This window comes from Salmo salar, chromosome ssa16 (assembly GCF_905237065.1).
Source record: "Salmo salar chromosome ssa16, Ssal_v3.1, whole genome shotgun sequence".
In the NCBI taxonomy this organism is placed as follows: Eukaryota; Metazoa; Chordata; class Actinopteri; order Salmoniformes; family Salmonidae; genus Salmo; species Salmo salar.
In genome coordinates this window covers 19,312,453-19,339,148 of record NC_059457.1, presented here as the reverse complement: position 1 = coordinate 19,339,148, position 26,696 = coordinate 19,312,453, and the positions used below count along the sequence as shown (strand labels likewise).

The 26,696-nt window shown below is 44.5% G+C and overlaps 1 pseudogene; it reads right to left on the bottom strand.

Annotated features, from left to right (window-relative positions):
- Positions 1-865: 865 nt before the first annotated feature.
- LOC106573391 (V(D)J recombination-activating protein 1-like) lies at positions 866-3,484 on the bottom strand (annotated as a pseudogene).
- Positions 3,485-26,696: the final 23,212 nt, after the last annotated feature.

Here is a 26,696-nt window from a genome sequence, read left to right as displayed (position 1 = left end):
TTCAGTAATCATCAAACAATAAAAATGTCAATACAACCATCAAAAACACATTAAACAAATGAACAGTTAATAAATGTGCAGTATGCTACATATTGTTATTTTCATTCAAATAAGGGTTTTGGCAACATTCCTGAGTTGAAATGTACTCTTGAAACATGACAAAACAGCAGATTGAATACACTGCTGATATGAGATTCACTCAAACCATATACCATATCATTCTTCATGTAGTAAATGCTATTCCATAAATGAAAATAAATTAAACATACTGTCATGTAAAACATGATTTTATTGTGTGACTGTGACAACTGTTGAATGAAATATTACATATGAAAATATGTACACCATATGGTTAAATTAATGACAGTAAAATAGAATCAGAGCATTGAATGCATCAAAAATACACAGTAAAGGGTGGCTACTTTGAAGAATCGCAAATATGAAATATATTTAGATTTGTTTAACACTTTTTGGTTAATACATGATTCCATATGTGTAATTTCATATTTTTGATGTCTTCACTATTATTCTACAATGTAGAAAATAGTAAAACCAAAGAAAAAACCTGGAATTAGTAGGTGTGTCCAAACTTTTGACTGGCACTGTATATTTTTTTATTGCCTGTCACAAGTTCCTCTCAATGGTCTCTTGCTTCCCTCAGTTTACTTTTAAAGTAAATGGCTGTGCTAGGCCCCAGAAGAGTCATAGAGTCGTGTGAGGATTCAATAAAGATAATCTAAATACTTCTTGAGGCAAGCTTAAGGGTGTTAGGCCTAGTAGTGTACCATACAGCATCTTCATGTGATCAACGAAACGTGCAGTTTTTTTTTTATTTCATGAAAAAAGGTAAGAGTGGTATCATTTCTCAAATGCTAAAACAGATACAAATGGTTTCAAAGACACCTAGGCCCACATGTTGGCCCTTGGGGACCCGAATATAAAGCTCTAAAGCAATACATTTTCAGAAGGCAGCCCTGAAACAAATACAATCGAAGTCTCCATGATTCCATTTTGCTCCAGCTCTGCAGATAAATTAATACAGCGGTCATAAATGTGAGCCTCTTTAACACAATTCTCTCTCCATTACAGTGCTTTTATTTGCTCCCATATATAACCTCTCTGGATAAATTCATGGATGTGTCATAACCCATTCAATACAATAAACTGTCTCATATTTCACAGGCACCCAGAGATAAAACACCAACTATCTTCTTGCTAAAAGCAGAGGAGAGGAAGCGATGTCTGATCTCTGCACTCAAATTATTAACTCAAAATTAAGAAATATAAAACACCAATATAAATTGCAAAGTCTGAGAAGGACAGTCAGACACCTTTTGGAAATGACGAATGAAAATGAAATATAAGGTAGAAAGCCTTTTCAAATTTCCTCAAAGTAAATTATGGATCAAAGACATTTTGGGGGATTTTAAAAAATATTGTGTCTTTAGAGAATAAAGTATCTTCCTCCTACATCACTACTAATACATATATACTGTAGTTCATATTGTAGAGTAAATATTACGTTTGAAACAGAACAGTACAAAACAGACTAGAATCAGGCATGCTGTGGATAAGACATATTCCTGCCATAACCCATGAAGTCCCAAAGAACTGTCAAATCCAAACAATATTTCTAAGTCTGGGACATCTATTGAGTTGTCAGCATCCTCCTGTGTCTCCTGACTCTCTAAAGGGTCAATAGTGGCCTACACGGCTTTAGCAGAGTTTTTGTGAGACTCCATGAACTTCTCCAGGTACTTGGAGTTGTAGAGCCGGTGGTGCTTCAGCACGTCCTCCAGCTCAAAGGCCTTGGACTTGCGAACGTTCATCTTCCTTAACCGTCTGAAAAACTTGTTCCCAGACTCATTCCCCTCGCTGGCCCAGGCACAGATGGAGCCATCCCTCTCCACGATCTCCGGCACGTGGGCCAAGGTCTTGGGCAGGTAGTTGGTGATCTTGCCGGCATACCTGTTCTTGAAGACAGTGGCGAGCAGCTCTATGAAGCGCTGGGAGTTGAAGTTATACCGGCAGAGCTGGTATGGGCACTCCTTGGCCGGGCAGGTGGAGCGCCACACAGGCTTCATCTGGAGGTAAAGAACCATCAGCTCCCTCAGGGCTTCCTGCCACTCCGCTAAGTGCACCAGCTCACACACCACCTCCACATCTTCATCTTTTTCCTCAGGGTGGCCTTCCAGCTGACTGGGGTTGGCATTGTGGTAGACCTCCCCATCTCATCCTGGAAGATCTTGTAGAACTCGAATGTTATGAATGTTATGCTGGGGACAGCGGGGTGAATCAGTGAATCTGGCATAAACGGATGTATTGGCTGCAGAATGTAGGACTGTGTTGCCAGTATAATTTGCAGATACAATTGCTGCTGTTGTTTTGATCCTAACAGACTCTTGACAAAAGTTGTTATTGTGCATTAGAGAGAGAATGAAAAGGGGAGAGACAGAGATAGGGGGAGAAAGAGAAGGGGGGTTTGAGAGAAAGAATGCCCAGACTCAAACCTTGCATCATGGCCTCCAGTTCGTCTGCCAGTTTGTCTGCCTATCGGTGTTCGTTTCCCTCAGCCGGTACTTCTGGGGGCGCCTTGTCAGCGACGAGAGATGCTTTCGGGGCCTACCTGTTTGTGGACAGGCAGGAAGTTGTCCAGGCTCTTCTCTGGAGACCTACAGCCACCCTCCTCTTCTTCCAGCTGGTGATCCAGACAGTGGGCGCTGAACGAGTCTTGCTGTACCCGCTCCCCACAGCTCTCTCTGAGGAGTGGCAGGGAGTGCAGCACCCCAAGGAAGGCCTTAGCCGAGGCACTGAGGTTGACAGGGGCGCAGGGCACGGTGCAAGCCGGGAAGTGGGGGCCCAGAGAGCAGTTGTATTTAGTGATGCAGCTGCGGCAGAAGGGGTGTCTTCAGGGGGACTGGACGGGCTCAGACAGCAGGTGTTCACACAACTGATAGGTGTCTGAGCTCAGGAAGTCCACAGGGAGGTTCTCGGTCAGCAGCCTAGCAATCAGGTGCTCTTTCTGGCAGACAGTTATGCTCTTCATCCACTGAGCTCTCTGGAAGCTGGGTCTCACCCAACAATATCAGCATTGTCCTGGATGTCCCACTTGGTCCTCTTGGCTAGGCGTTGGGACTCCACGAGGGGGCTTCCTCCTCTTCCTCCCTTTCCGCTGTCGGGAGGTTTCAAAGGGGGCAGTGGGTAGTGTGGGGTCTCCACTCAGGGACATTGGTCCTGGAGAAGCTGCAGAAGCCCCTTCCTTGCATGGTCAGCGTCCAGCAGCGCTGGCAGAAGGATGGGGTTGGATGGTCTCCATGTCCCCTGCCACGTCCACTTTGAAGACCTTGAGGATGACCTCTGGCCAGCTGGTGTCCTTGCAGTCCATCCTCCATTGGGCAATCCTGCTGGCCTCATCCAGAAGCCCATGGACCTCATGCTTTGGACCTTTGGCTGTCCTCACGGCCACTCCACAGAGACGCCACATATTGTATACCTGCACACACACAGGAACGTTACGATATTACATAGACCAAAATACTGTCTCTCTGATCTTTAATTACTGTATGTCTTAAACAGAGTGAAAGTACATTTCAGAACTTGTTGCTGATTAACAACCACTCTACTCTACATCGACAGATGTTTCAAGTTGTCAGCTCGGGTATTCAAACCAGTGATCTTTTGGTTACTGGCCAAACACTAACCGCTAGGCTACCTGCCACCCTATGTGCACTCTGAGTGGCATTTAGATCTTCAGTAAAATGCATGAGATATTCAGCAATCGATCCACTGCCAAAAAAACATTATTTCTCTCTTCCCCCAATTCTGGTGCACAGGGAACTGCTGAGGCTATTTTTGCCTTGGACATAGTGACATTACTAAATGGACACCCCTATCCCTGTAGGACTGTTGTAACGATGCGTGCTGAGAGTCGGGAAGTAAATTCAAGGAGTGAGTGTTTTAATAAATAAACGCAACACAAAACAAACCAAGAACCACGACCAACGCACAGACTTAACCCTGGAACAGAAACAATAATGCTTGGGGAAGGAACCAAAGGAAGTGACATATTTAGGGAAGGTAATCAGGGAAGTGATGGATTCCAGGTGAGTCTGATGACGCGCAGGTGCGTGTAATGATGGTGACAGGTGCGCGCCATAACGAGCAGCCTGGTGACCTAGAGGCCGGTTAGGGAGCACACGTGACAACTGTCAGTCACTTATATTAGTCATTTTCTTGGCTAATTCGTCCTCATTCCCATACAGTAGTCAATTACCTTGTACAGATTCAGGATCTTAATTTGATTGCCTTGTTGCAGGAGAACTTTCCTGCAATGCTGTAGCAAATTAAGATCCTACATATGTTGCTCCCTTATACAATAATACTGTAATAACCTGGCTAGATCATAAAGGAACAATAGTCCAGACAGAGGATTGAGTTTACGAATTTACGGTTTATTAACCCAACTTCACACAGGCTACTGTTTGGCCATAGCCCACGCCAAATAAATGAAGGATACCCAATAAAACAACCGTGACCTTCTCTTGTGAAGGCCAGACATAAGAGAGAGAACAATGGCTAAACCTGGTCTTAACTTCCAATGCTAACTTCCAATGCCCAACCCCCCACGCCTCTCCACCAACCACCAAGATGCCCGGCATCAGAACATTCCAGGCATTCCCGTGATTGGCAGATAGCGGGTTGATTGGCATGTTGGACCCCGCAAACACTGGGTACTGGTAAGTACAACACAACCAACTAATAGCCTAACACATAACACACTGTGCAGGTCGCTACACAGCTGTCTGTGTAGCAACAGACGGCTTTCTGGAGCCTTGTCTGCAGCACCTGGAGGTGGGTGCCTGGAGAATGTCATTGCCAGAGAGAGGAATTGTGGGAGTCCCTGGGGTTTGTGGAGAAGAGGCCCCTCTGTATGGGGCTAACCTGTCCCGGTGCAGGACCAGCTTTCTCCCCCTGGGTGAAAGCTGCACCCGGTAAACAGCCTCCCCTACCCTCTCCTGGACACTGCAGGGTCCCACCCAGTGACTGTCCAACTTGGGGCATCTTCCTTTTTTTCTTAGGGGGCTGTAGACCCAGACCAACTCCCCAGCCACAAAGTGCCTTCCCCGGGTTTGCACCAGCAGCTCTCTGGCGAAGGTGTGGGCTGTCTGCAGGTGGTCCTGGAGTCTCCGGGCATACTCGGAGGAACATAAGGGCTATCCTGGGGCCGATCAAATGCCACCTCTGCAGGGATGCGGATCTCTCTCCCCAGCATGAGGAAGGCAGGCATGCAGGAGGTGGAATCTTGGACAGCGGAGCGGCATGGCATGAGGACCATAGGCGGGTGCTTGTCCCAGTCACGCTGATGTTTGGCAGAGACGGTGGCCAGCTGCTGTCCAAGCATTTTGTTGAAGTGCTCCACAAGGCCATCCCTTTGAGGATGGAGAGGAGTAGTGCGGGTCTTGTGCATACTCAGCCTCTCACAAATGGTGGTGAACACACGGGACTCAAAGTTTCTGCCTTGGTCGCTGTGGATGGACTCCGCAGCTCCAAACCTGCTGAACATCCCCACTGTCAGAGTATCGACGATGGTCTCTGCCACCTGGTCAGGCAGAGCATAGGCCTCGGGCCATTTTGTGAAATAGTCCACAGCCGTGAGCACCCAGCAGTTTCCACTGTCTGTGGTGGGGAACGGCCCAACTACATCCACTCCCATCCTCTCCATGGGAGCCTCCACTGGGAACTGTTGGAGCTGAGCATGAGAGCAGCCTGGGGGGCCCTTTCTCGCTGTGCAATTGTCACAGCAGTGGCAAAAATCCTCCACATCCCTCGTGCTGCCCCCAGTAAAAGCCCTGACGGAGGCGGCGGAGTGTTTTTGTGACCCCAAAGTGTCCAGTCCCCACCCCCCGTGAGTGCTCTGGAGCACAGCCTCCCGCAGTGCTTTTGGGACCACCACCTGCCACCTCTCCTCTCCCGTAGCTGACTCCTTCCATGCCCTCTGTAGCACACCATCAGCCAGGCGCAGTCTCTCAAACTTTGACCACAACCCTTTGGTTGCGAGTGAGAGCGCGCCTCCTCTTCCCACGGTCGCCTCAGCTGCACCTCTACCCACTGTAGCACTGGCTGTAGGTCTGTGTCCCGTCCCTGCTGCTGCCCCCATTCAGCCATGTCGACAGTCTGCAGCTCACAGCAGACAGGCCTGCTCGCCCGACACACTGTGGCACAGACCCCCTCCTCTGCACACAGCTCTCTCTCACGTCCCTCTCTCCGCTCACAGTGGCGGCACCCGTCTGCAGTACAGGGCCAACGGGACATGGCATCGGAGTTGGAGTGGCGTGCCCCTGCCCTGTGCACCACTGTGAAATCGTATGGCTGAAGTTCCTCCAACCAGCATGCCACCTGCCCCTCTGGCTCTCTGAAAGACATGTGCCACTGGAGAGCAGAGTGTTCAGTCCTTACAGTAAAGGGCAGGCCACCCAGGTAGTTATTGAGTGTTTGATGGAAGCCACAATAGCAAGGAGCTCCCGCCGGGTGACACAGTAGCGGCGTTCATGTTTGTCAAATGTTTTGCTGAAGTACGCCACCACTCTCTCCCCCTCTGGTCCCAGCACCCCACCCATGCCCACATTGCTCTCATCTGTGTCCAGGATAAAGGGCAAGGTGAGGTCAGGGGGGAGCGAGCACGGGGGCCCCAATCACTACACGTTTGAGGGTGTTGAAGGCCTCCTCACACTCCACTGTCCAAGTGAAGGCCTTGTCCTTCGGCAGCAGGCGGTTCAGGGGAGCAGCGACGCTTGAGAAGCCCCGTACAAACCTCCTGTAGTACGAGGCCAGGCCAAGGAAGCTCTTCAGCTGATGCTGGTTGGTGGGGTTGGGCCAGCCTCGGACAGCCCCCACCTTGTCCTCCATGGTGCTGATACCCTCCTTCCCCACTCAGTGGCCCAAGAAGGACACCTCTCTCCTCATGAAGTGGCACTTCTCGGGTGGACCTTCAGACCTGCGGCAGCCACCCGCTCCAGCACATGCCATAGCCAGAGCTGCCATGGGCCAGGATGTCATTGAGGTATACCAGACACTGCCGTCGATGGATGCCATCCTGTACCCTGTCCATCAAACGCTCAAATCGCTGGAGTGTTGAACAGGCTGAAGCACAGGACCTTGAACTGCCAGTGTCCTCTGTTAGTGGAGAATACAGTTTTGGCTCTGGCCTCTGGGGAGAGGGAGAGGGGCACCTGCCAGTAGCCACTGCGGAGGTCTAGTGAGGAAAACCAGGAGGACCCCGTAACCAGGTCCAGCGACTAATCGATACATGGTATGGGGTATGAGTCTTTCCTGGTTACCTCATTCAGAACGCCTGTGGTCCGCACAGAACCTCAGCTTGTCCCCCTTCTTAGGAACCATGACGACTGACGCCGTCCAGGGGCTGTCTGAGGGCTCGATGAAGTCTGCCCGCTGCATCTCCAACACAGCGTTGTCTACCGCCTCCTGGCGTGCCAGCGGGATACGGCGGGGACGCATCTTGATGGGCCGAGCATCACCTGTGTTGATCTCATGCTGCACAAGATGAGTCTGACCCACCTCTTCCTCACTCAGCGCAAAGCTGTCTCTGAATTCAAACAGCAACTGCCACAACATTCCTGCTGCTTGGGGTCAAGACCAACACAGTTACTCCCCCATATCTCCCTCACTGCAGACAGTGTCCTCTCCTCTCCCATCTGGGATAGCTGGGCTGGAGGGATGTGTCGTGGAGGTAGCTGGGGGAATGTAACACACAGCCGTAGGTGACAGAGGGGCTGGGGAAAAGTCACACACATTTGTGGGTGAGGGGGGCAGACATGAGTCTCTGCTGCTTTAACTGTTGGAGTAAAGGGTTTGTTGGGTTGAGTGAATGTGACATTAGGGAGGGCCATGGTGACTGCCGGCCCTCCCTGGAAGCTCAGTGTGCCACCATTTAGGTCTAACTGGCAGCCTGTGATCCTAAGAAAGTCCAACCCCAGGATACAAGGGTCCTGCACAGCCACCACCCACACAGGATGACGCACAGACCTGCCCCCTACTGTCAGTCATTATTCCCTTCACTTTCATGGGTGCCAGCTCACCTGTGACTGTGCGGAGCTGCACAGTTGTAGACCTGGCACAAAATCCGGCCTCACCAGGGTTACTGTGGACCCAGTGTCCACCAGGGCAGAGCATGGCACCCCCTCCACAGTGACAGGGACATGACAAAAGTCCCCAACACAGGTCCGGCCCACCACAACAACAGGCTCCATCAGCTTGCCCTCGTCTGCTTCTGGGGGAAGTGCTTCTGGGGGAAGTGGAGCCTTGCTCCTCCTGAAGATGATGATGGTTGGGAAAGCAAGAGCCAGGGTTCCGCACACCCCGGTCTATGCGGACCCCGAGACGTTTCCCTGAGCTCTGGGGGACATGGGGCAATCCCGGCGCAGATGGCCTTGCTGGCCACACCCCCAGCAGACCCTGGGACCACGAATGAGTTCAGTCATTTCAGCCACCCATGCAGGCTATTCCAGCTCTGGGCTGCTCTGCCCCCCAGCCCTCACAGTGGGTCTGTCTCCCTGCACCCCCACCAAAGCCCCAGCTGAAGTCCCAGCCCACACCAGCTCCCTCTCCAAAGCCATCTCCAAGGCTATATACAATGACTCAGGATGAGCCAGTTGGGTCTGTATGCGCAGCTCCGTAGGAGAGAGTGCCTGTATGAACTGGTCCCGTGCTAGCTCGCTCTGCACGGAGGGGGGCATGTGAGCATATGCCCGCCGAAAGAGGCTCTCAATGTCATCAGCTAGCACCCGTAGTGGCTCTCCAGACTGCCTGCATCTATAACTCAGTTCGGAGTGCAGCAGCCCGGGCTGTACACACTGTCCAGAGCGCCTCCTCAGTGCTCCCACTAAAGTCCCATAATCACGTCTGTCCTCGGGGCTAATAGAGAGGTGTAGAAGATAGAAAGGGAAAGAGGTAAGAACAGCGACAGACAGCATGATTCATGATTCAGTTGGCCCGAAGGTTATCTTAAGAGCAAGTGAGGTGGCGATGATGGGACTGGCTTCCTCTCTCACATCAAAACATACCTGCAGATGAGTGACAGATGGATAGAGCGAGAGCATGATTAAGCCTTGTTTTTTTATTCTAACACGGTCAGTCATCTTAAATCAGGAGGCGAAATGCAAAACTGACCTTGGATCATTAACTCTGGGACGACTACATCTCTGTCTGTATTTAAATGTAAAGTATCTCTTTAATAATACTTCCTGTTGACCCGACCAAGTGCCATCTCACCTATGATCATGCTGTGCCCTCTGTGTTAGCCAGTTCAGATGTGGGAGGGGTTCACCTAAACAGCTGATATAACCTAGAGGATTTAGGGAGAAGGTGGAGAGGGATGAAGTGAAGAAAAGAGACTGTTATTGTGTGTGTGTGTGTGTGTGTGGTCTCACCTGGTGTCCACACTATGTGGCTACAGAGTACTTTATGCTGAAAAACAGACACATGAGGACAGACAATAGAAGATAATGTCAATAGAAGATACTGTATGTGACACAGACACCTATCAGAGTGTACCTGAAACATTTAAATATAGAGGGCTATGTGTCTCACCACTTGGTTGTTGCAAGGCTAACCCCCAGGGAAATCATGACTTGGCAGCAACAGATAGTCCAGTGAAAATGGCTGTGATTATGTGGTGTAAATCTGAAAATTAGCAGCTGACATTTTAAAAATTCTTAGGGATAACCCCCTTTTTTCAATTTTTGCCTAAAATGACATACCCAAATCTAACTGCCTGTAGCTCAGGCCCTGAAGCAAGGATATGCATATTATTGGTACCATTTGAAAGGAAACACTTTGAAGTTTGTGGAAATGTGAATTGAATGTAGAAGAATATAACACAATAGATCTGGTAGAAGAAAATACAATGAAGAAACCAACCGTTTTTTTGTATTTTTTTCTACCACCATCTTTGAAAAGCAACAGAAAGGTCTCAAATCTAGCCATCACTCTGGTTGTAATTCTGATGGTGGCCACAAGAGGGCAGCAGTGTATGTGCAAAGTTTCAGACTGATTACTTGAAGTATGAGCAAGCTACATGACATTTAGTGTGAAGTCACCCAGGTACATTTGGGCAAATTGTGAATGACACATTTACATTTACATTACATTTTTCTGCAAGAATATCATCAAATCTGTATACTTGGACTTTGATTTAGCTTTTCCAGTATTAGTAGCCATATTGTATGTTCAACATTTGCAAAACACCCAGTTTGCATAACTTCATAACTCTCCATATTCTTGCAATTTTTGTCCAAAAAGGAAAAGGCTTGCTGTCACACAAGGTTAGCAGCGACAGATACTCCCGTAAAGCCCAGAGCTATCTGGCTAGCTTTGTTTGACTCCGATTGGTGCTTATTTGACAAAGTTACAGTCAATCAAGTGAAGACCACCCGTGTCATCGGTACGCCATGAAGGCGTCGCTCTCTGACCACATTTGGTGTCCTATAGGATATACTACACTCCTAATGAAATAGTGAAGTCTGGTTATGTTCTGGGATCTCTGAGGAATAAATACGAACGTAATTTGACTGGTTGAAACAACGTTTAGGGTTAGATTTTCACAGATTCCTTTCTTTGCAGATTGAACGAGTGGAAATACAAAATCGATTGTGCATGCTATATGGACCTTTTTAGGATATGAAAAATGATTTTATCTAACAAAACAACACTTCATGTTATCTCTGGCACCCTTGGGATGATAAATCAGAGCAAGATTTCAGAATGTAAGTACACATTTCACCTTCAGAGGTGAATTTATTAAACCTATCGTGGTGAAAAAAGTGTTTTGTTGTTGTTGTTAGCTCTCCTCAAACAATAGCATGGCATTTCTTTCAGTAATAGCTACTGTAAATTGTTACTCAGGCCCAGAAGCTAGGATATGCATATAATTGGATAGAAAACACTCTAAAGTTTCTAAAACTGAGTATAACAGAACTGATATGGCAGGTGAATCCCCGAGGACAAACCATCCCAAAAAAGAAAAATTCACGCTCCCGTCCCACCTGCCCATAAGAAGTTAAGGATTTTTTAATTAATGCATGTGAGACAGGTGCCATGTACAACAAGACAGGTAGAGATGGAGAAAAAGGACACAGAACAGTTTAATTACCTCTGGTTATGGACACTTTTCCCAGCAATAAAGCTTCCACGGCCTGTTCCTCGGACAGTGAACATCTGACAATGTCTAAATTTTTGACCCCTTGGTCAGCTCACTCTTTGAAAGTAAAGAAAATAGCTTATTTTTATAGATAGGAAAACAATAACTGAGATATGACAAAGTTACAAAGTTCAATCTAAAGCAGCAGATGTCATTTTTAGGATACATCAATACAGCCCAGTGCTGCTTACCTGAGATGTCGTCTTCGTAGGTGTCCGCTTTGACTTCCTTTGTGTCGGAAAAAAGTTGCTTTCAGAACAACTATTTTTGATTGAAAATAAAAAAAATGTTGCTCTCGACAAAAAGACACAAATGTACCTCCATAGCATATAACAATTTGCCTGTGAATAACCACACCTTCATACAAACGTGCTACTGTATGCAGAATTCTTCACGCACAACCAAAGATACTGCCATATCCTGCCAGCACGCCCACAAGCGAGCCACTCAGGGGCAGAATGATGACACGTGGAAGACGGAAAGGAATGTGATGGGAACAGCAATTTGTTGCAAGTTGGGGAGGAGGGCTAATAGCTGAACAATAGACAAACCAAATCGAATCAAATTGTATTGGTCACATACACATGGTTAGCAGATGTTAATGCGAGTGTAGCGAAATTCTTGTGCTTCTAGTTCCGACTATGCTGTAATATCTAACAAGTAATCTAACAATTTCACAACAACTACCTTTTACACACAAGTCTAAAGGAATGAATAAGAATATGTACATATAAATATATGGATGAACGATGGCCGAACAGCATAGGCAAGATGCAGTACATGGTATAGAGTACAGTATATACATATGAGATGAGTAATGTAGGGTATGTAAACATTATATAAAGTGGCATTGCTTAAAGTGACTAGTGATACATTTATTACATCCACTGTTTTATTATTAAAGTGGCTAGAAATTTGAGTCAGTATTTTGGCAGCAGCCTTGAGATAGAAGCTGTTTTTCAGTCTCTCGGTCCCAGCTTTGATGCACCTGTACTGACCTCACCTTCTGGATGATAGCGGGGTGAACAGGCAGTGGCTCGGGTGGTTGTTGTCCTTGATGATCTTTTTGGCCATCCTGTGACAACGGGTGGTGTAGGTGTCCTGGAGGGCAGGTAGGTTGCCCCCCTATTCAGCCTTTACTAAAGAATAGTCTAATAGCCGAACTAGGTGTAAAAAAAAACTCCTATCACAGACCAGATTTGCCCTAATGACCAAGGGGTAGCTTGCTACTCAATAAAATAAAGTAAAGACTTTTCAAATAAGTTACCTTACAGGTTATGTTGGCTGACAATTTGTTAGCTACGCTGTCCTTACGAACCACACAGCATATCATTACAGCAGTATGTACCGGTATGTTAGCTATCTACCTAACATTAGTAGCTATACATCAAACTTGCCAGTATATTAACTATAGGCTATCTAACTACCCAACATTTATTGACTTGATTATTCTTGTCATTCTTAGCTTAGCTAAATGGTACAGTCGTTGTGCTTTCACAATGGACATTCGGTGCTTTCATAAATTTGCTCTGGCTATCTATAGGCTAGACAATAGAACGAGTCAAAATTCAGTGATGCTTAGAATTCCATTAAAAATGTATCTCTTTTTATTTTACCACTACAATCTGTTCGTCGGGCGAAACTGGAAAAAAACGACTTGTGTAGAAAGTAAACATCCGCACCTCGATGGTGTCAACTGTGCTTATCTCTGCGTAATGAAAAAGTAGGGAAAAAATAAAAATGTATATTTCTGGTCTAGCGATTGATGACAAACGAGCTCGCTGCCCAGACTTACATAATTACAAAGAGGAGATTGTCCTGATTAAAATGGTACCCGTGTAACAGTTTTGCATCTGTCCCACTCCTCGCCCCAAACCAGGGACCCTCTGCACACACAGACAACAGCCATCCTTGAAGCATCGCTACCCATCGCTCCACAAAAGCCACGGCCCTTGCAGAGCAAGGGGAGCAACTACTTCAAGGTCTCAGAGCGAGTGACATCACCGATTGAAACGCTATTAGCGCGCACCCCGCTAACTAGCTAGCCATTTCACACCAGTTACACCCATCATTGGTACCAGTGTAACAGTTTTGCTTCCGTCCCTCTCCTCGCCCCTACCTGGGCTCGAACCATTGACCCTCTGCGCACATAGACAACAGCCACCCTCAAAGCATCGTTACCCATCGCTCCACAAAAGCCTGCTATCGACACGGATTTCAGAGCACTCTCGTCTGAGTGTACCAGAGCGCAGAATAATTGCTTTACAAGCACTCAACACCCGCTGAATATGGCCAGTGTCAGTAAATGTAAAAAAAAATAAAGAAATCCATCATTAAATTGTTTCCAGCAGCACATTTACAGTCACCAACGCTCTGGTTAACACTAAAACTGCCTTACCAGCTCTGCTAGGGCGAGTAAAATGGTCAGAGTGGTCTCATTTGTGTCTGGAAGTAGTTAGCCAACGTTAGCTTGGGAGCTTGACTGCCGTTGTAAGGCCAGAATGCTCAAATCAACCCTACTCCTCGGCCCGAACGTCCAGTGTGCGCTCCGAGAGGTCTGAATTTACAAATTGACAATTGTTCTCTGAATGGAAACACCATAATATTAAGCAAATTAATTAAGCAAAATTTCCTCAAATCAATCCCATATACTATGTTATTACAAAAAAAGGTTTTAAATTCTCTGGTAATGTCAATACGGAATACTATCAAATGCTTTTCTCAAAGATGCCCCTTGGTGGTCAAACTAGCAATAACTTGCAGTAACAGAAGAAATGGCTGAGAATTAAATGACGTGCCACAGAATGCTGCAGCAGCACCCAGGGTGTGCCGCAGTATGACGCAACTTTTAAAGGAGGAACCACTGTACCATGGCACACCCATGGCGTGCCCATAGTGGCATTTTCCCTGTCTCCATCTCTGTGTGTCTGTTTTCACAGTGTGTGTTCTTCCTGGTTAGTTTGGCAGTCTGCTTCACTCCCAGCTCTCTCTGTATCGCTCAGACTTTCCTCTGAGTCTAACAGCTGAGCCAGTGTGTGTGTGTGTGCATCTGTGTGTCAGCGGGGCCCTTACCTTGTTCTTCGGTTTCAGCTGGCGTCAGTTCCCCTGGGGCTTCTCTCCACATGGGGGCACAGGGGAAGCCTTAGAGCCACGGCCTGCACAGTGTGCGTGTATGTGTATATTTGTTTCTGTCTCTGGGCCTTGGGCTGATTCTTGACTTGGTGTGTCTCCCACTATGGATTGTTACTCCATGGGAAGGATATCTCTCTGTCTGTCTGTCTCTCTCTTCCTCCCTCTGGTATTTATACCCTGTGAGGAGACCCCAACAGACAAACACTGCCACCTGAGACTCTCACAGCAGATCAGAAAAAATTATGAGGTTAACCGCAAACACACACACACACAACCCAAACACATATCAATAAACATCAACACAACACACACACACACACACACACACACTAACGCTGAATCTCACAAACTCCTCACCAAGTGGGTACTCCTCTGTGTCACCCCTCTCCCTTTACCACCCTCCATCTGTGAATTCAACACAACCAGGTGGTACAAAAGGTGGAAGGGGGATCGGAGAGGTTACCAGTGCAGGGTTGTAATGGAGAAAAGTTTAATTGATGCTTCTTCAAGTCAGTGTACTTAACTTTCCAAATGTATCAGTAATGAAATTAAATAAGATCAGAGGGAAGAATGCAAACATATTATTGAGTGTGCAATAGCCTTTTTTAATTCATCAGATGAATGCTGGTTCCAGTCTTACCAAGCAGACAGAATGTTTTAAATGACAAGATCACTGGAGTGTGGAATTGATCCTTCATTTGATTCTGTTTTGCTTTGGCGGCAATCAAGCAATCCCTTTAATTTTGACTCCAAACCACCTCCCTCCCTGTCTCCATTATGACTGAACACTAATTAGAAAGCATTGTTTGATATGCTATCTCCGTGGCGACAGATAGACAGACAGTATTTGCCCAAGATCCCTCTAGTTTAGTGCCTTGCCACGGGAGCCTCTTGCCTTGCCACTGTGCTGGAATTGTCCGCCTAGTCATTAGACACACAATAAACTGGCCCCAGCAGCAACAGTGGAGTCATTCAACTTCTGTTCTCTCCTACTCATCTATGCCTTCCACACACACTAGAAGAGGAACACAGACTGTGGTGTTTGTGTAATTTAAGCAGTACTGTACAGTGGTGGGGTTTGACTGTTGAGAAGGATGTTAGGTCAAATCTAATCAAATTGTATTTGTCACATGCTTCATAAACAACAGGTGTAGACTAACAGTGAAATGCTTACGTATGGGCCTTTCCAAACAATTTAGAGAGAAACATATAGAAAAAATTATAACATAAGAAATAATTACACAACAAGTAAAGATAACTTGGCTATATATACGGTAACCAGTACTGAGTTGATGTGCAAGGGTATGAGGTCATTGAGGTAGATATGTACGTGTAGGCAGGAGTAAAGTGACTAGGTAACAGGATAGATAATAAACAGTAGCGGCAGTGTATGTTAGCTATCTGGTTAACTATTTAGCAGTCTTGTGGCTTGGGAGTAGAAACTGTTCAGTGTCCTGTTGGTTCCATACTCGCTTGCCGTGCGGAAGCAAAGAGAACAGTCTGTGACTTGGGTGGCTGCAGTCTTTCAACCTTCCTCTGACACAGCCTGGTATAGAGGTCCTGGATGGCATGGAGCACAGCCCCAGTGATGTTCTGTAGCACATTGCAGTCGGATGCCAAGCAGTTGCCATATCAAGCTGGGATGCAGACCGTCAAGATGCTCTCAATGGTACTGCTGTAAAACATTGAGGATCTGCGGGCTGTGCCAAAACCTTTCAGCCTCCTGAGGGGGAAGAGGCATTGTTGTGCCTTTTTCATGACTGTGTTGGTGTGTGTGGACCATGTTAATTCCTTAGTGATGTGTACACCGAGGAACTTGAGAGAGAGTTGTTGTCCTGGCACCACACTGCCAGGTCACTGACCTCCTCTCTATAGGTGGTCTCATCTTCGTCGGTGATCAGGCCTACCACCGTCGTGTCTTCAACAAAAGTAATGACATTGTTGGAGTCGTGCGTGGCCATGCAGTTGTTGGTGAACAGGGAGTACAGGAGGGGACTAAGCACACACCCCTGAGGGGCCCCCGTGTTGAGGGTCAGTGTGTTGTTGCGGATGTGTTGTTGCCTATCCTCACCACAAGTTCAGGATCCAGTTGCAGAAGGAGGTGTTCAGTCCCAGGGTCCTGAACTTAGTGATGAGCTTGAAGGGCACTATGGTGTTGAACACTGAGCTGTAGTCAGTGAACAGCATTCTCACATAGGTGTTCCTCTTGTCCAGGTGGGAGAGGACAGTGTGGATCTGTTGGGGTGGTATGCAAATTGGAGTGGGTCCAGGGTGTCTAGGATGATGGTGTTAACGTGAGCCAGCCTTTTAATGCATTTAATGGATGTGAGTCCTACGGGGTGATAGTCATTTAGACAGGTTACCTTGGCGTTTTTGGGTCTGCTTGAAACATGTAGGTATTACAGACTAGGTCAGAGAGAGTGTCACGTCCTGACCATAGAATGATGTTATTTTCTAAGGTAGAGTAGGTCAGGGCGTGACAGGTTTTTTTCCCCCTATGTTTTCTATTTCTATGTTTAGGTTCTAGTTTTGTATTTCTATGTTGGGATTTTGTTTGGGATGATCTCCAATTAGAGGCAGCTGGTCCTCATTGTCTCTAATTGGAGATCACACTTAAGTAGGGGTTTTTCCACCTGGGTTTTGTGGTGATTCATTTTGAGTTGTGCATGTGTTAATCTCTGCGTCACGGTTTGTTGTTTTTTCATTCAGTGTATTTATGTATTGCATAGTTTCACAGTATAAATAAAATGTTGAATGACACACACGCTGCACTTTGGTCCTCTTCTTCCTACGACAGCCATGACAGAGAGGCTGAAAATGTCAGTAAAGACAGCGTCCTGGATATTTGTCTGGCCCTTCAGCCTTGTAAATGTTAGCCTGTTTAAAGGTCTTACTCACATCGGTTCAATGTTGCTTGCCTCGAAGCAAGCATAGATAGCATTTAGCTCGTCACTGGGCAGCTCGTGGCTGGGTTTACCTTTGTAATCCAGAATAGTTTGCAAGCCCTGCAACATCTGACGAGTGTCAGAGCCGGCATTGTAGGATTCAATTTTACTCCTGTATTGACGCTTTGCTTGTTTGATGGCTTGTCAGAGGTCATAGCGGGACTTCTTATAAGCGTCCGGATTAGTGTCCCACTCCTTGGAGAGGCAGCTCTTGCCTTTTGGTTGGGATATGTACGTATGGTTCCGGTGGGGACGACGTCATCGATGCACTTATTAACCTCTAAAAGTCTAAGCCTTTGGATCATTTAGCTATTTGATTTCGAATTTTAGCACCCTTTTAAGTATAAATAAGTCTAAAGAATTTATTTGATAAACTACTGAATTTGGCCTTTACTACTATATCCCACAGAAATGCATTGAATAACACATTAATAAATGGCAAAAAAAGACAGTAAAAAAATGTAATCATAAGGAATAAGGTTTTAAAGTTTCTGTCCTATATCTAGGAGATATAAAAAAGCTCAGGAAATATTTTAGGTTTTTTGGACACATATTTAACAACTTATTTTTATTGGCACAAAACTACCTCCATATTTCCATTTGTTTATTTGGGTTACCTTCAGACGAGTCCTGTGGCACTTGTAGAGCAAAACAGAGACCACCAGCTTGTTCGTGGGAGTCTCCTCTTTCCACAGTGTGGTCATATTAGTAGCCCAAACGGTTCAGATGCTACAGATTGAAGTTGACACATCAGTGTTACTGATTTCAGACGAGTCTCATGGGGCTTGTGAGGGTCGTAGAGCAAGTGGAGAACACCATTGTGTTTGTGAGAGTCTCATCTTTCCATAGAGTGTGTAAGCCAAACCGTTCGGACACTAGAGACGTTTTTGTGAGAAGACTGATTTTCGGCATGTTTCATGGTCTGAAAAACACAGCTGTAGCACGGCCCCCTTCCACCGCAGATGCTTTGGATTGAGATGCAGCCCATGCAAAAAAAAGATATCTCTAGCTTAAACTGACAGATTTTGATGGGTTTTTTAATGTTACTTTGATTGATGCACGGGTCAGTAGACTCATAAGGAGTCAATGCACTTATTAATGAAGCCGGTGACTGATGTGGTTAACTGTGTTAGTGAAGCAGTCCTGTAAATTAGCATTCGCTTCATCGGACCACTTACGTACAGTATTGAGCGTGTCACTGGTACTTCCAGTTTGAGTTTTTGTTGGTAAGCAGGAATCAGGCTGATATAGTTATGGTCAGATTTGCCAAAGGGTTGGTGAGCCTTGAATGCTTTTTCGTTGTGTGGAATAAAGGTGATCTAGAGTTGTGTTGCCTCTAGTTGCACAGGTGACATGCCGGTAAAAATGTTGAAAAACGGATTTCAGTTTCCCTGCATTAAAATGACCGGCCCGAGAAGAGGCGCCTCTGGATGTAAAAATTGTTTGCTTATGGCCCTATACAGCTCATTGAGTGCAGTCTTAGTCAAATCAAATCAAATCAAATGTTATTGATCAGATATACGTGTTTAGCTGATGTTATTGCGGATGTAGTGAAATGCTTGTGTTTCTAGCTCCTACAGTGCAGTAATTTCTTAAAAGTAATATCTAACAATTCACAACAATACACACAAATCTAAAGTAAAGGATTGGAATTAAGAATATATAAATATATGGATGAGCAATGTCGGAGTGGCATAGACTACGATACAGTAGAATAGCATACAGTATATACATATGAGATGAGTAATGCAAAATATGTAAACATTAATAAAGTGACTAGTGTTCCATTATTAAAGTTGCCAGTAATTTCAAGTCTAACTTTATAGGGCAGCAGCCTCTAAGGTGCTACTGATGGCTATTTAACAGTCTGATGGCCTTGAGAAATATGTTTTTTTTTAGTCTCTCAGTCCCAGCTTTGATGCACCTGTACTGACATTACCTTCTGGGCGATAGTGGGTTGAACAGGCAGTGGCTCAGGTGGTTGTTGTCCTTCATGATCTTTTTGGTCTTCCTGTGACATCGCGTGATGTAGGTTTGGTATTTTTGGTATTTGCTATTTTATTAGGATCCACGTTAGCTGTTGCAAAAGCAACAGCTACTCTTCCTGGGGTCCAATAGACAAGAACAGCTCATGGATAGAATTACATACATTTTTTATAAAGGCACACATATCAAAGCATACACAAACTATCTAGGTCAAATAGGAGAGAATCGTTGTGCCGTTGCTTTATCTGTGTTTTGAAACCAGGTTAGCTGTTTATTTGAGCAATATTAGATGGAAGAATGTTCCATGCAATAAGGGCTCTATATAATACTGTACGCTTTCTTGAATTTGTTCTGGATTTGGGGACTGTGAAAAGACCCCTAGTGGCATGTCTGGTGGGATAAGTGTGTGTGTCAGAGCTGTGTGTAAATTGACTATGCAAACAGTATGGGATTTTCAAAACATGAATGTTTCTTGTAAAAAGAAGAAGTAATGCAGTCAGTCTCTCCTCAACTCTTAGCCAAGAGAGACTGGCATGCATAGTATTTATATCAGCCCTCTGATTACAATGAAGAGCAGAACGTGCCGCTCTGTTCTGAGCCAGCTGCAGCTTAACTAGGTCTTTCCTTGCAGCACTGGACCACACGACTAGACAATAATCAAGATTAGACAAAACTAGAGCCTGCAGAACTTGCTTTTTGGAGTGTGGTGTCAAAAGGGCAGAGCATCTCTTTATTACTGCCAGACCTCTCCCCATCTTTACAACCATTGAATCTATATATTTTGACCATGACAGTTTACAATCTAAGGTAACGCCAAGTAATTCAGTCTCCTCAACTTGTTCAACAGACACACCATTCATTACCAGATTCAGCTGAGGTCTAGAACAAGGAATGATTTGTACCAAATACAATGCTCTTAGTTTTAGAGATGTTCAGGGCCAGTTTATTACTGACCACCCATTCCAAAACAGACTGCAACTCTTTGTTAACCTGTTGGGGCTAGGGGGCAGTATTTTCACGGCTGGATAAAAAAAACATACCCGATTTAATCTGGTTACTAATCCTACCCAGTAACTAGAATATGCATATACTTATTATATATGGATAGAAAACACCCTAAAGTTTCTAAAACTGTTTGAATGGTGTCTGTGAGTATAACAGAACTCATTTGGCAGGCAAAACCCTGAGACATTTTCTGACAGGAAGTGGATACCTGATGTGTTGAATTACCTTTAAGCCTATGCCATTGAAACACACAGGGGCTGATTAATGTTTTGGCACTTCCTATTGCTTCCACTAGATGTCACCAGCCTTTACAAAGTGTTTTGAGTCTTCTACTCTGAGATCTGACCGAACAAGAGCCTTGGAACGGTGATGGCCGATTAGACTCTGGCGCGCGAGGTCATGTTGGGTACCCTCGTTCCAATACGTTTTAAAAGAGAATGCATTCGTCCACCTTGAATATTATTGACATCTATATGACATCTGATGAAGAGAATCAAAGGTAATGGATTATTTACATAGTATTTTCGATTTTATATCTCTCCAACATGGCCGTTTGTCTGTATCGCAAAGCGTATTTTTCTGGGCGCAGTGCTCAGATTATTGCAAAGTGTGATTTCCCAGTAAGGTTATTTTTAAATCTGGCAAGTCGATTGCGTTCAAGAGATGTAAATCTATAATTCTTTAAATGACAATATAATATTTTACCAATGTTTTCTAATTTTAATTATTTAATTTGTGGTGCTGACTTGACTGCCGGTTATTGAAGGGAAACGATTTCCTGAACATCAACGCCATAGTAAAACGCTGTTTTTGGATATAAATATGAACTTGATAGAACTAAAAATGCATGCATTGTCTAACATAATGTCCTAGGAGTGTCATCTGATGGAGATTGTCAAAGGTTAGTGCATCATTTTAGCTGGTTTTATGGTTTTGGTGACGCCTGTCTTTGAATTGACAAAACATTACACACAGCTATTGTCAATGTACTCTCCTAACATAATCTAACTTTATGCTTTCGCCGTAAAACCTTTTTGAAATCGGACAACGTGGTTAGATTAAGGAGATGTTTATCTTTCAAAGGGTGTAAGATAGTTGTATGTTTGAAAAATTTGAATTTTGACATTTATTTGGTTTCAAATTTGCCGCTCTTGAAATGCACCTGCTGTTGATAGGGTGCACCACGGGTGGCACGCTAGCGTCCCACATAGCCCCAAGAGGTTAAGGGTTTCAGTGCCTTCATTAGCTGTGGTTGCTGATGCGAATATGGTTGAATCATCAGCACACATGGACACACATGCTTTGTTTAATGCCAGTGGCAGGTCATTGGTAAAAATAGAAAAGAGTAGAGGGCCTAGAGAGCTGCCCTGTGGTACGCTACACTTTACATGTTTGACATTAGAGAAGCTTCCATAAAAGGAAAGCCTTTGATTTCTATTAGATAGATAGCTCTGAATCCATTATATGGCAGAGGTTGAAAAGCCATAACACACACGTTTTTTCAACAACATGGTCAATAATATCAAAGGCTGCACTGAAATCTAACAGTACAGCTCCCACAATCTTCTTATTATCAATTTATTTCAACCAATCATCAGGAATTTGTGTCAGTGCAGTAGATGTTGAGTGCCCTTCTCTATAAGCATGCTGAAAGTCTATTGTTAATTTGTTTACAGAGAAATAGCATTGTATTTGGTCAAACACAATTTTTTCCAACAGTTTGCTAAGAGCTGGTAGCAAGCTTATACTGTGTGTCTGCAGCAAGCGTATAGATCTGCTATTAGAACCAGTCAATGCCGCTTTACCACTCTTGGGAAGCGGAATTACTTTGGCTTCCCTCCAGGCCTGAGGACAAAGACTTTCCTCTAGGCTCAGATTAAAAATATGACAGATAGGGGTGGCTATAGAGTCAGCTACCATCCTCAGTAGCTTTCCATCTAAGTGATCAATGCCAGGAGGTTTGTCATTATTCATCGATAATAACTATTTTTCCAACTCTTTTCCATACTAACTTCACAATATTCAAACTTGCAATGATTTTCTTTCATTATTATTATTTTTTTGTTTTCTGGAGGGCAGGTAGTTTGCCCCCGGTGATGCATTCAACACACTGTCTGTGTGGGTGGACCATTTCAGTCTGTCAGTGATGTGTATGCCCAGGAACTTGAAGCTTTCCACCTTCCCCAATGCGGTCCTGTCGATGCTCCCTCTGCTGTTTCCTGAAGTCCACGATCAGCTCCTTTGTTTTGTTTATGTTGAGTGGGAGGTTATTTTCCTGGCACAACACTCCCAGGGCCCTCACCTCGTCCATGTAGGCTGTCTCATCATTGTTGGTAATCAGGCTTACTACTGTTGTGTCGTCTGCAGACTTGTTGACTGAGTTGGAGGCGTGTGTGGCCACGCAGTCATGGGTGAACAGGGAGTACAGGAGGGGGCTGAGAACGCACCCTTGTGGGGCCCCTGTGTTGAGGATCAGCGAAGTAGAGGTGTTGTTTCCTACCTTCACCAGGACGGAGTTGCACAGGGCGGGGTTCAGACCCAGGGCCCCTAGCTTAATGATAAGCTTGGAGGGTACCATTTTAGTGCCAGCATCGGTTCGTAAATAGACAACTACAAAAAAATTGATAGGTATGGTCTGCAGCTTATCATGAGGTATTCTAACTCAGGCGAGTAAAAACTTGAGACTTCCTCAACATTAGACATTACGCAGCAGTTGTTGTTAACAAGGTTATGTAATTATAGTTGACTGACCCACAGTGGGCCACACAAAAAGGCAGGGATGGTCTAATCAGAAACCTAATAAACTGCATGCTTTCCCTAGTCATAGTGGGTGGATCACACAACATATCATGTCACTCCAAGTTTACTTTGATATGATGGTTATTATATCAATATTTGCTCATAAAAGCGTTTCCAAATCCGTTTCTCTCATAATTAATTTTACAGACACAAAAAGTTCCCACCTTGTCTAGCGTATTTTGTTTTGTTGATATTTGTAAAGTCGTGAAATGGGCTGTCGTGAAATGTTTTATCCGACATGTACTTTACTCGCATAAAAAGGTTGGATTGAAACCTGGTTCCTGATGCTCAGTCATTTATCAACACTACCTGCCAGAACAGCTTCCTATCCCAAGCACTCATAATGCCCTTATCCGTCTCTTCCACTCTCTCTTTCCTTATCGCTCTCCGCTGTCTCCCTCTTTTGTCACCCACACCTTGCTAATAGCCATTAATGGAATTATCAGAATGATGGAGATTCATTGCTCGCGCAACTCACTTTCTCCTGCAGGTAGAGCTCATATAATCACAAGAGTAGGCTTAACAGCTGAATACAACACTAATTTTTCCTCAAAGGTTTTACTCTCGAGTGCGAGTAACGTCAGTGTTCTAATTAATTTGATTAACTCCTACAGTCCCACCGTGACGCTAGCGCGTTTTGGACTTCTAACCTCTTCAAAACATTGTGTGTTTGAGCTACAGACTTCTGAGCTGTACAATTGGATCTGTCTATGTCTTCTGCAACCATTAACAGGGGCTGAGCTGGAGCAGCGTTTGTGACACAAGGGCAGATCCCGAAGTGGCTCAGGGCCGGGTCTTTTTACAAAAAATCTGATTGGTTTGAGCTCCCTATTAAAAGCTGACTCTCAAGAACACGTACGTGTAAAATGTTTTGCTTTATAATGCTCACAAGCTACACAAGAGTGATTAGAAAGTAAGGGATTCTACATATATCATAATATATCCCAGGACATAGTGTCTACAGTATGTAATAATCTCACATTTTGTTGTGTTACAGTGAGATTAAAATGTATTTCATTTTCATTTTTTTGTCAACGATCTACACAAAATACTCTGTAATATCAAAGTGGAAGAAAATTATAACATAAAAACATATATTTAAAAAAAATGATGTATCTTGATTAGGTAAGTATTCAACCCTCTGAGTGAATATATGTTAGAATCACCTTTGGCAGTGATTACAGTTGAGAGTCTTTCTGGGCAAGTCTCTAAAAGCTTTCCACACCTGGATTGTGCAACATCTGCCCATTATTATTTTCAAAATTATTCCAGCTCTGTCAAATTTGGTTGTTGATCATTGCTAGACAACCATTTTCAGGTCTTGCCATACATTTTCAAGCAAATTTAAGTCAAAACTGTAACTCAGCCACCCAGGAATGTTCATGGCCTTGTTGGTAAGCAACTCCAGTGTAGATTTGGCCTTGTGTTTTAGGTTACTGTCCTGCTGAAAGGAGAGTTTATCTCTCAGTGTTTGGTGGAAAGCAGACTGAACCAGGTTTCCTCTAGGATTTTGCCTGTAATTAGCTCCATTCCATTTATTTTTTCATCCTGAAAATCTCCCCAGTCCTTAACAATTACAGGCATAGCAACAATGTGATGCAGCCACCACTATGCTTGAGTATATGGAGAGTGGTAATCATTTATGTGTTGTATTGGATTTGCACCAAACATAACACTTTGTATTCAGGACAAAAAGTGAATTGCTTTTCCACATGTTTTGCCAGGTTGCAAGCAGGATGCATGTTTTGGAATATGTTTCTTCTGTACAGGCTTCCTTCTTTTCCCTCTGTCAATTAGATTAGTATAGTGGAGTAACTACAATGTTGCTGATCCATCCTCCGTTTTCTCCTATCACAGCCATTAAACTCTGTAACTGTTTTAAAGCCATCATTGGCCTCATGGTGAAATCCCTGAGCAGTTTCCTTCCTTTCCGGCAACTGAGTTAGGAAGGAAGCCTGTATCTTTGTAGTGACTTGGTGTAGTGATACACCATCCAAAGTGTAATCAATAACTTCACCATGGTCAAAGGGATATTCAATGTCTGCTTTTTATTTTTACCCATCTATCAGTAGGTGCCCTTCTTTGCAAGGAATTGGAAAACCTCCCTGGTCTTTGTGGTTGAATCTGTGTTTGAAATTCACTGCTCGACAGAGGGACCTTACAGATAATTGTACGTGTGGGGTACAGAGATGAGGTACTCATTTAAAAAATCATGCTAAACACTATTGTTGCACACAGAGTGAGTCCATGCAACTTATTTAGCAAATGTTTACTCCTGAACTTATTTAGACTTGCCATAACAAAGGGGTTGAATACTTATTAACTGAAAACACTTCAGCTTAAACACTGGTATTAATTTGTAAAAACATAATTCCAATTTGACATTATGGTGTATTCTATGTAGTCCCCCAAAACTTCTAAATTCAATCCATTTAAATTCAACAAAATGTGGAAAAAGTCAAGGGGTGTGAATACTTTCTGAAAGCACTGTAGTTGATGTCACAAAATCCAAACTCCACAGAGGTGTCAATGACTAGTTGGATATTTATTTCCCACTAAGCAACATTTTTTGTATTTAAAGCATTCACATAAATGCATTTTTATCAGGTATTTGCTTTGGGTCAGCTATTTGCCTCACTTTATTGTGAGGCTCAATATAAGGGCTGGACATACATATAAATGGAAGTCCGATAAATTAAAAGTACATTTTTTGCTGGGGTCTCGAGATTGTACAGATCTTGTTCTATTACATTGTTCTGTTCTGTAGAGTCTAGACAAAATAGGAAACATATCCGATCAAAGAACTTCTTTATGGCAAACGAATACCAATACCAATCCCAGGTGTAGCCTGGTAGTGTGTTTACAGACAGTACCCTACACCAGAAGGGGAAAAAACCTGGGACTGATCAAGAGACCGCCACTCCAGATGGGTCTGATCCATTCTCTGCAAACCAAATAAAATTATAGCCGGATTCAGGGACACTGAGGTAGTGTGGGGAATACGACCTGGTGTCTTTAATCAAAATAACAATGCTCTTTAATTCTGTGTTAATTAAATGTGGATTTCCCTAAGTGAGGAAGGGGCACCAGTGCCACGGGAGCCTTCAGACACATAAACACTCGCAGTGAGGATTTGTTTTTTAATAAACCCACATGAATTTACACAGCCGGCCCATCACCAGCAGGCCAGTGTCTCCCAGACAAAACTTCTCAAACAATTACAGGAGTGTGCACTGGTTAGTCTCTGTCAAGACACACATACTGCATGGTACTGCTTCACCTGGACACACACAGATGTGGTGGAGTCCTTCCATGCTTAGCTGGTTATTAACAACAGTATCATGGAACTCTACAGAGGTGGTAAGTTGATTTTGTAAAGTTGTAGCCATCCTTCCCCAAAAGAGAAAGCACAGATTCTTCCCAAGCCTTGGGATTATTTTATTTTTCTTTCATCTGACCTTTCTCTTCATTAAGATGGCGCCGACAGAGAGGGTTGCCTCGCTTTTAGTCCTTAGGACTAGCTGTATTTTGATTTTTTATGTATTATATGCTGTCGGAGTTGGTATAGCCTGGATTCTCAGTGCATCGCGCCGACAGGAATAAACATCTCTCCG